Source organism: Cyprinodon tularosa, unplaced genomic scaffold (assembly GCF_016077235.1).
Source record: "Cyprinodon tularosa strain WSP-4 unplaced genomic scaffold, ASM1607723v1 ctg42, whole genome shotgun sequence".
Lineage (NCBI taxonomy): Eukaryota > Metazoa > Chordata > Actinopteri > Cyprinodontiformes > Cyprinodontidae > Cyprinodon > Cyprinodon tularosa.
In genome coordinates this window covers 1,313,740-1,325,123 of record NW_024039141.1, presented here as the reverse complement: position 1 = coordinate 1,325,123, position 11,384 = coordinate 1,313,740, and the positions used below count along the sequence as shown (strand labels likewise).

The window sequence follows — 11,384 nt, the reverse complement described above, 5'->3', positions numbered from 1 at the left end:
GCTAATCTTCTTTCAAGAAGATTCTACTCAAAATAAGTGCAATAATCTGCCAAAGCAGTGAGACAATTACACTTTCTTAAGACTTCTTGAAATCATGATGTACATTCTCAAAACAAGATCAAAAGCATCTTGGCTAGCTCTAATATTGTTAAACAGTTTTCACTTGCAGTCCCTTCTGTCAGTGCATATCATAATAAGAAATAATTTTGGTATTACACAGCAAAAACTATTCTAAAAAAATAAAAATGTATCTTAAATATGCATATTTGCCCATAAACTGAGCAGATAAATGATAAATAAGCTGATATACCCAAGGAATTTGTTCTTGAAATAAGATAAATATGTATTATCTACATAACATAAGATAATTGAGAAGTTTAAAAAAAATATTTTAAAGGTAAATATTCTTATTGTATTAGCAAACTCTTACTTACATTCTCAAATCAAGAGAAATTACACATTTGACAAGAAAATGTAACATTTTAACATTTGCAATATATGTTTTATATACAGGAGCCATAAGACGGGCCAGGATCAGTACTAGAGTCTGTCTAGAACTGCAAATGGCAAACGTTCCAAGAAATTAATTTTTTATTTTTTAGTGTTATAAGTTGGATGACTATAAAGACTGTTAACATATGCCGTTTTAAATGGATTTATATATGGATTTAACTTTTAGATTTGAACTGTAGGAATAAACCAACTTTTTTGACCATTTTCTTATTTATCAACATGGATCTTTACTGCGTCCAGTCCAGTTTGCGTTATAGTGAGCGAGCCCATCATCCAGCGCTGGCAAACACAAGTAGCCTATTCATTATTCATGTCATTGCAGTTGCTCTGTTATGATACAGTCCTGTTTGGAGTGGGCTACCTGATTTGTTCAGCGCGTCCGTCAAAGCAGTGCGTGGCCTTGCGTCGGCTGGCTGTGTGCGCTCATAGGTCGGGCATAGAAGAATCACAGGAGGAGGGGGGGGAGGAACGGCACGGTGCGCGCATACGAGACTGCGCGTCGCAACGGAGGGGGAGAGGTCCAGCTGCAAAAAAAAGAAAGAAAAAAGAACTGGAAAAAAAAGAGAAAAAGGAGGAAAATACGGCGTGACAGTGACAACATCAAGCTTCTAGTAAAAGGGCGATCAGACGCGAGAGGAGGAGGAGGGGGGGGCCGCCGCCAAGCAGGAGTTTCAGAGTCGACGGCCGCTTTGCCTGTCCCGAGAAAAGAGGCGATATCGGGACATGCTGGCGGTTCCGTAACGCGTTTCCTGGAATACGAATCCTTCCCAGGCTGAGCGACATGGAGCGGCGGCGGAGAGGAGAGCCGCTCCGTCTCCATCACTGAGAGGCGCGTCCACCTGCTATTACTGGAGGCCCGGGCTGCTGCTGCTGCTGCTGCTGGTGGAGGGGGGGATATGCAGGGGAAGTGTTTGCATTTCGGGAAAAGACGCATCTTCTGATACTGTCCAGCGCGCCTGAGAGGGATCCCATTGCGACGGAGGAGAAAAACCAAGGAAAAAAAGGGGCGAAAAAAAAAACCCCGCACACGCGCTCCGGAGGTAGGTCCGCAAATTATTATGCTGCTATTCAACGTGCCGTGTGTGGCTGAACAGCCAGCGAGCTCTATTAGGTATGCACATGACAACTAGGACCACAAAATCGGGTTATATTCCCCAGATTTTGCTGCGATCAGGCTTTTATTTGTGCTGCTTTATAAAGGAGGAGAACAGCGTGCATGCGGTGGAGAGTAGCAGCCCTGCCTCTTTGGAACAGCTGCCTTTAAGCCTACATTCATCCGTCTCTGCTCCATCGATTACCCATTCCCTGCGAAAAAATACCCCCGCTTACCTAAAGCTCAAGCCCCCACCTTTTCTCTGAGGTTTAAAATAAATAAAAATTAAAAAAATCAACATAAATAAAGGATCCCACGTGTGGCTGCTCCAATGTGAGGCAGCTATGCTCTATGTGCATGTTTTGGAGACAAACAGTGGCCTGTGAACGTCATTTTGAATAAACGTTATGCATCCTGAGCAGTGCTGCCCCAGTATGAATGCAAAATGAATGGATCCAGATTCCATACTAATGAATGATTCATAAATGGGTTATTGTGACCTAATGGGATAACACATTTTGCAGAGACTCATCTAATTTATCATCCATTAACAGTATTTTCTTTATTTAAATGAAAAGGAGATCTGGCCTTAATGTAAAGCATGGCAGAGTGCACACAGGTGCAAGCAGGGGCATGTGTGAATGCCTGCACTGTGGGGTCACTAGATCAGTAGCTTAGTGTGTCTCTGCTCCCCTTTAAGGAGGCTTCATGACAGATGTTTACTGGAAGTCCCAGCCAGGCACACAGCCAGCAGCATTCTAAAAAATAATGAGCTGCAGACCTCAGTAACAGCCTGTCTGCATGGCTCTGTGGAGGTGTAACTTTGCACTAAAGAAGATTTTAGTTGCATCACATCTTACAAGTACAGAAATAAATGCCTGGGTGATTTTATTCGCCGAGTATGAATTTTAAATCAGAATGTTGAATGTGGATTTCTGACTGGGTTTGATGTAACCTTTTTTAACAGCCTTTTCATCACTTTCAGGGTATGTAGAGCGTTTGGTTCCTGGACATATAAACGACATGACGTGGATAAGTCAGGATTTTTCAAATACTCCTCTGTTAAAAGTTAAAAAGCAGTTAAAATTGTACCTGCTGGTTCTTGATGCGAAAGCTAATGACAATTTCAAAAGGGAAGTGGACTTGCACCATCTTAAAGCAGTTATATGTATCAAACTGGTATTGGATATGCTCATTATTTTACAGATAGGTTGATAATTATTCAGGCAGAATGTAGAAACTGGAGGCAATGCAGCAATAATGAGCTTCCTGCGTGAAACGGATACCGAGAACAAACAACGTGTTTGCGAGTAGAGTAACAAATAGAAAAATTAAGCTCTATAAAAGTTGAATTTTGTGAATTCAGTTGCTACATTTCTCCTTTGTATAGCACTATAGTTTTATATCAGAGATTTACTCTGGAAAAACCTGTTTTGTTTCCAGCAACTTACCTCACAGAGAGAACACTGATGAGCAAAAGCCCTGGGCGTTTCTTTTTTTTGTTAAACTAGGAGCTTATGAAGAAAAAAAAAAAAAAAAAAAAAAACATCCAATGCTTTAAAGGTTTCTAAATAGTATTTGCATAAACTGCAGTGAGTTTCTTTGGGATGATTTGATTCTTTCTAAATCCAAATATGAAGCGAATTCTTTATTGTGGGGAAATTTACCCTCTGCATTTAACCCATCCCCTTGGGGAGCAGTGGGCTGCCATTGTGTGGCACCCAGTGAGCAGTGTGGGGTTAAAGGTTTTGCTCAGGAATCCAGAGTGGAGGCTGTGGGGATTGAACCGGGTATTTGCAACCTTTTCAGAGCACAAGCGCACTGCTCTAACCACTAGACCAACACCATCAAGGATATTAACAATTGTTGCATTAATCTGAATATTTTGTTGGATGGTCTGTGTCAGGATTTTTAGCTGATCCTGTTTTCCCCTAAGAAATGCGACATAAGATGTTATAGGAATTTGATCAATTATTTTTCTCTTTTGTTGCCGCCAGCACATGGGCGGTTCTAGACAGGGGCCAACGGGGGCCAGTGCCCCTGTAGATAATGTCCTGGCCCCTGTACTGAATAAATAATAAGAAATTTTAATGATGGAACAGACATAGTTACTCATAGGTCCTTTGGATCTATTTCATTCTTTTTCTTTACAAATTCTGTTTTACTGATTATTAAAAAAACAATAAGGTGATAGCTTCAGTGGTATTGAGATAGGATCCCTGTTTTCATCTATCTGCTAAATGTTTTTTTCACAACAAATAAAAAAAATGCTCTAATTTTTACAGATGAATTTAACAGTTTTTCTTGAGTTCTAATTCCAATTTTATAGAAAATGGTAGTTTTAACTTAAATTAGGTCAAGAATATGTAAGATTCCTAAATGATAAATGTATATTGACCTCATAAGAAATTTAATTTTTATTGAACCTAATTGAAAAGAAATTTCATTTCATGCAGCTCTTATATATTTGAACCTCTTGCCCTGTTTTTTTATTTCATGCTTTTCTTTGCCCCCTTGAAAACACGCTGGCCCCCTCCTGGCCCCCTGGTACATTTGGTCTAGAACCGCCACTGCACCAGCAGTTATTATTTACAGGTTTTTCTAATGACTATTTTACATCCTACTTTGACAGTTAGCACAACTTACACAGTTTGTGCTCTGATTATTCCTAAACCTGCAATCTGTTTGAGTATTTCCAGAGAATTTAACTCCTTGACTTAACTCTAGATCCATCATTTACTAAGGCAATCAGAGGTTGAAAACTCAATAGGATCAGAGCTTCCCTGCTGTAATCTGTTTAACCTTCTTTTTTTTTGTGGTGCTGAAAGCCTCACTCTGTAGTTGCCTGAATGTGAACCATATACACCTAAAATACATTTTCCTTTCAAACACCACCTCATATGTCTGTCATTCCTCTTAGTTCATTTTAAACACCTCACAGAAGCTCGGAATACTTAACTTTGAGTTTTTTTCCACTCAACAAAACCATCCAAACTGTGCTGTTATCAGAGGAGCCTTGCAGGGCTTATGGCGCGTTCACTGACTGAAATGAGATCAGATATTTGAGCTTTTGACCGGTCAGGGCAGCTCAAGCTGAAAATTGTCCAATTCCAGTGCATCTCTACATAATAATTTTAAACTGCAGGGGGTTCAGGAGGGGATAATGCCGCTGCCCTTTCCTCCCCTAATGTGAAGACAGCAGAAGAAACCAGATGGAAGGCCATGCATTGATTGAGTCAAACAAAGCCTTTAAGAGGGACAAATTGAGTTGACAGGTTCATGGGTGGTGTTGTTATCATGTGAGGCGGCACAGTGGACCACAGGGCCAAAGGCAGCGTGACGAGTGGAGGCTAGAGCTCCTCTTTGATGCAACCTTATTTGGAGATCATTGGTTTGGAAAAGATGATCTCCATCGAGTCATTATGCACCTCAGACATGTCATGTTCCGGGGGCATTTCTGAGGCACAGTTAACTTTTCAGGCAATCTTATTCTTTTCATTAAAGTGCTATTTTCCGTTCTGTTCTATCTGATAGGAAATTAAGCCCAATTACGCATTGAGATGTCGTTTCTGTTGCAAGGAAAGCAAATGAGGAGCATCTTTTTTTTGGGGGGGGGGGGGGGGGGGGGGGGGGAGTTATGTTGCAGCAATAAAACCAGCAGCCTGTGTACACAGATCCTTATCTTCCCCTCATGTTCGCTGTGTGGCTACATCAGCCTGCAGACCTCAGAACGACCCTCAGTCATTCTGAACTGATCTTCATCAGCCGTCCTTTTAATCAACGAAGGTTATTATTCATAAAGCAGCATCTTGATTTGGATTAATATTTTACACTCTGTATATTTGCTTCCCTCTCACGTGGCAGAGGGATAAGATCCCCCTCTGTATCATATAGAAGCTGCAGGTTTAGAGTTTTTACCAGGTGACAACATCTCATTAAGCATACAGAAAAGGGCTTCCCTCGGCTGCGTGGAGCCCTGCTGCGCTTTATGACTGGTCTGCCACATTTTGCTCTGCTGGCTGCATCACTTCAAGCACCTTAGCTCTGTCTCAGTCCTGGCAGATGCATGCTGGGCCCATCAGGACCAGCTGAATCGTATCAGCGCACTGTTTATGTCGGAGGATTGTACGCAGAAGCCTGCTGGGTGGACCCAAGCCCCTTGTTTAGGCTGTGAGATGCTAGCTGCAGCCCAGCGGAGGTAGCCTTTCTCTGTGCTGCTGCTGACTTCGGTAATTAAAGGCAGAGGTAAGTCCAGGGGAGAAGGCTGGGCTCTGATTGCTTTTCACTGCGGTGAGGAGGGAGCTGCTGCACATCCTGGGGGACTGAGGCGCTGCTGAGCTCTCTGCTCCCCCCCCACCACCTCCTCAGCTGGGAAGGGCTCCAGGAAGACACTTGCACATACATTGTGTTGCATTGATATTCATACCCCTTGAACTTTTCACATTTTGTTGCTTTAAACACACAAACTTCCGTCTGTTTTCATTTGATTTTATGCAAACGATTAACCCCACAGTTGCGAACAATTAGAATAGAGAAAGTGGTTTTTAATACGTTTTCTTTTTTTACGAATTGAAATCTGAAAGACCCTTCTCTTAGCATGCATTTATTAGTCATCCCCCTTTACTCTGATACTGCAAATAAAAACTAATACAAATAGCTTCTTTCAGGAGTTGTGGATTAGTGTGTCTAGTATGTAATTTAATCTCATTATTACATTCCTATATAATTGTTGAATAGTATTATTACCCTTGACCTCCGTTTTATTTTCGACCATTACCTGACCTCAGTCACTAATTTCCATACATTCCGTGGGAATAAAAGACAATAAAGGAGCCAAAATGCCGATTATCTGCAGACAGTGTTTTAATATGTTGCACCTGGAATGTATCGATGTAATGCACCAAAACAACCCTTTTGTAATACAACATTTCAGACCTTTATATTATGATTAGGCTTCTAATTTCAAACATAGTGCAGCTTTTCACTTTAAATTGAGTATTTACTATTATATTCTGTTTAAATCAACTCAAGTATTAAAGGTGATATTCAGTGTAAAATTTGATGATAATGTAGTGTCACTTTTACTGTATGGTGTTGATTACCTGCCAGTCTCCGAGAGGCCTTCTGGATCTTGGCACCAAATAAATGAAATTAACTCTGAAAAGTTGACACTTGCTATAGAGTAAATTACACTAATTTGGAGTGGGACCGAATGTTCTCTTAAACATAATTACATTCAACTCTGTATGTGCAAACATGTAGAAGAAGGTGCTCTAGTATTATAAGACTCACTATTAGCTTTTTGATACCAGCAGTGAAACATGATGGTGACAGTGTCATGTTGTGGGATTACCTTTCCTCAGCAGGGAAGAGCTGATGTGAACATAGATGGAGAAATTGAAGGAAAACTATTCAAGTCTGGAGATTATTCCCTCCCAGTTACTTTGAATGGCTTGACTTTAAAGTTTATTCATACACTGATTCCAGAATCCAACATCAATATAAAGCAATATATTGAATAGGGCTGAAACGATTAATTGGATGAATCGAGATTACTTGATTATTGAAATAATCCTCAACTAATTCAGTAATTGATTAATCATTAACTGGAGTATAGAGCCCCTAAAACGGGTCACCAACCTTTTTAAGGCTGAGGGCTACTTCATGGCTACCGAGTCATAGGAAGGACTACCAATACTGACCTATGAACTAGAGGGATCAGTGTTCACCTACAGTAAATCTCATCCATAAAAACTCCTTTTTATTCTTTTATTCATTTCTAATTTTCTTTTTAATATTGTCATTTTGAAACCTCTGAAATATGATGAAATAGTTAACATGATGAAAAATACATAAATGATTCAAAAGAAGAGCAACAGAATAAAAAAAAATAGATTTAACCCACTGAGTGAGTTCTTCTGTTTTCAGAGGACGAAGAGGGTGGTCGTTAAGGGCCCCTTGGTGCCCGCGGACCCCTGCCCTAAAACATGCATAATTATAAACATAATTATATTGAAAGTATAATAAAATATATAAAAATTTTGCATTTAAGATAAAAAAAAACAAAAAAAACCTTTTTCATCTGACAATATGCTCTATCCAGAACTCATAAAGTGGAAAAGTTTTAGTTTCACCTGGTTTAATTTTATCAAAAAAAATCTTGTTTAAGGAACTTTTTGTTACCTGATTATTTATTAAAAAAAATTATCAACAGTTAATCGATTTGCAAAATAATCATTAGCTGCAGCCCTAATATTGAACCCTGACGTTCACAGATCCTCTTCTTCCAGTTTGACTGCATGACGAGGACTGCAGAAAGGCCGGTGTCTGACTGTGCAAAGCTGGTAGAGACCCCCTCCAGAATGCTTTAGCTGTCATCTCCCCAACAGTTGGTTCTACTTATTTCACTATGAAAAAATATAAAAAAAAACTATTTAGAATTGTGCCTCTAATTTTGAACTATTTTGTTTTGGTGTATACAAAAGACATCCCTTTGTGGTTGTAAAGTGACAAACTGTGGTTTTAAGGAGCAGGGATACTCTTGCCAGGCGGTGTAAACAAATACATCCTGCTGCGCTCTCAGTGTCCCAGAGAGAGACAGAAAAATGCATCTGTGCTGAAAGGCAAACTGTGTTCATTTCCTTCAAAGAATCTCACCTTCCAGGAAACACAATGCTTTAGTCCTGATGAAATAAACTCTTTTAACAGATAGATGTAATCAGTTCTATGTTAGGACTCCCTGATGATCAGTAGTAGCTGAAAGGTTCAGAGGCCTTTTCACCTCTTTAGTAGATGCTGAACTAATTGCGATTTCCCCTAAATTTTGATGTTGGAGCAAACAAAGAGATGTTCGCATTCTAAATCCTATCAGAAGAGGAAAGTTTTCTTTTTTTTGTTTTTTTTAGTTGTCTCTGGCTGAATAAGAGGGTTTACACCAGTAAACGCCTCACAAGTTGAATCAGAGAGATTCCTGTTGAAGGTAGAAACAAGAGCGCTTTGAGGATTGGAGGTTCGCAGAAAGAGACGAGAAGCGTTTGGATGCTATTTCAGCACCAGGTTCTGCCTCGTTTCTTGTCTCGTGTTCATAAATTACTTCTGCAGGGATAATTAAAGCAATGCATCAGGATTCCAGCCATTAACAAATAAAAGTCCAATTAAAGTGGGGTCTTTTTTATCCACTTTCCGCAGTGTCTACTCGATCTCAATATGCAGGCCGGTGGCCGCTGGGAACACAAGCAGGCAGGCTCAACATTCATAGCTCATTTCCTGCTTCCACATCAGGCCCCTTATATTGCAGATGGATAGATAATGTGAAATTTCCCCCACTCCTGCTCACCCGTCTCTTGGGGCGCTCCTTTAAATATCAGGTAACTGAAACATATAGCCTGCGACAGTGGATTAAGAGCCTACAGAGGTGTGGAGCTAATGCTCTGGTCACAGATGCTCTGAATGGTGCGAGAGCGGCGCAGACGCAACATGACTCAGAAAGCGAGGAAGCTATATGACAGGGCTGTATTTTAATTGGTTTCACACAGTGCATTCATATGTATTGTTCCCTTTTTAATGGCACACATAGTGGCAATAACAGCTCGGCTTTTTATTATATAATAGCACTAATAGATTCCCCTTGTCTGCAATGCCCCATGTCTAATTTAAACATGTTTCTTCTTCCATCAGAGCTGCTTCATATTCATGTTTTGATGTGGATACAGGGAAAATAAGCTAGCCTGAAATGAAGGCAAAGAGGATGTGGAGAGCAGACAAGGGACAGTGGGGAGGTTTAGAGGAACACAGCCCAGATAAACTTTCTTTAGGTACCGTTTGTGCTTCCTTCCAGTCAGAGAAAACATCCAGACAGGGTCGTGTCTAATAGAGAGAAGCTCACTGCGCCATGGATGTTTCCCTGCACCTTTTATTTTCTAAATGCTGTTTTGTCTGTTTACCACTTAACAAGCCACCAGTGCCTCAAAAAGAAACCCTGCTTTATTCATGCTGTACATAATTACCAGCTATTCAAGGCAGGCTTGTTTTCTGCTCCAAACAATGCAGGGAATTTATGTACGAATAACAGACAGGCTATAGTTTTTGTTAGAAATCCCCTCAGCAGTGTTTGTAAAATCTCTGTCTTTGTTGGCGACAGTTAAATATCTGTTGTGTCGTGGTTCTGTTTTAAGCCTTTTTAAAAAAAAAATTTATAGAACGTATCATTATGATTTTAACCTATAAAATATTTTTGATCGCCAAAGGGAGCAGATCGAGGGTACCGGCTCCTACTGAAGTGTTCAACATTTTTAACGGGGATTTTAGATCATAAACAACATGCAATTTGTTTCAAAAGTGGAAAGCAAATGGTTCAATGGGGTGGGAGGTGTTTGGAAAAATCTGTTTCAAAGTATTATAACATTATAAGATGTGAATATGGTTTGAATTAAGCTGCTCTCCTGCAGCTCTTGCTCTGTTTATGGTGGTTGTTCTTCTGAAAGGACATCCTTTACCCCAGCCTGAAGTATCCTGCAGCTGCTAACACGTTCTCCTTTCTGTCTGTGCTGAAGAGAAATATTCCCAAAGCAACATGAGGCCACCACCATGTTTTCACATGGGGATGGTGTTTTTATAGTAGCGGTGTGGGGGGAAAAATCATTTTGGTGATCGTCATATTCAGGTGCCAGATGTAATTTAGATTTTTCAGTTCCTATTATGGATAAAAAAAACAAAAAAAACAAAAAAAAAAAACATTTTGCTTAAAACAATGAGGGGGAAAATGGGCTACCTCAGCACCATCACTCTGGGTGATAGAGCTGCGGAACCCTTTTTCTGTGTGGTGCAGCACCTTATCTGTAGCTCAGGCAGTCACAGCTGAAGATGTGGACCGACTCAAACCCCAAACATCATGGATACCAAAATAACTAAATGATCAATATACCTTCTGATGAATGTATACAGCACTTGCTTTCTATCTACACATTTAATTTTGATAGCTGGGAAAAATACTGCAATATATATTGATATTGCAATATCTTGACAATATCTTATTGTGACACGTATCGTATCGCAACACCCATGCCAATTCTCACTCCTAGTTTATAGTATTCTTTCATCACACAGTATTTTACTTGTTGGGTAAAAAGTTGCAGCTTGAAATACTTGTTTTTTAAAAGAGGTTTCCCGATATAGCTTTTTAATTTACGTTTTCAAACCAAAATTACAGCTTTTAAAACTGAGCGATTCGATATTAGCATGAATCATGCATTCTTTTATTACTTATTTTGTATTGTAGAATGTTTAAAAATGTGTGATCACGTGATATTACTAAAACACAGAACAAAAGCCAACAACAACAGATGTGGAAACAATTTATCCATTTTCTATTTTGTGATATAATCCGTTTTTTTTTGTTTGTTTGTTTTTTTGTGGCTAATATTAGATAGATATCCGATATTTTAACTGATCAGTACACCACTAGTTTTAAATGTTGTGATTTACTTCTTGTCAGACTATCAACAGATTCTCCAACCTGAATTGTGGATTTATGAGTTCTTTTATAAAAGCAGCCTTTAGCTGCTGGTGCACTTCTTGTCTGTCTATGCTGACAGCAATGCTTTGGAAGGTTTGCAGATTTTACATTGTAGACTGTACATTCAGTTGGCTGTGCTGGATTTTATTGTAATATTAAAGGGAGTTAAATACGGATACAAGCCCAACTTTTCAGATATTATAAACCAGGTATAATTATTTTTCCATTTGCCGTTAGTGTATCAGCTAAAATCAGGATAAAATG

General features: G+C 39.6%; 1 protein-coding gene across 1 annotated transcript in view; it reads left to right on the top strand.

Moving 5' to 3' along the window:
* The first annotated feature begins 1,029 nt into the window (after positions 1–1,029).
* nexmifb (neurite extension and migration factor b) overlaps positions 1,030–11,384 on the top strand; it is a 135,009-nt gene continuing 124,654 nt past the window's right edge. The window contains exon 1 of the mRNA XM_038299074.1: positions 1,030–1,553. The gene's annotated coding sequence lies outside the window, so the exon portion shown is untranslated. The remainder of the gene's footprint in view (positions 1,554–11,384) is intronic.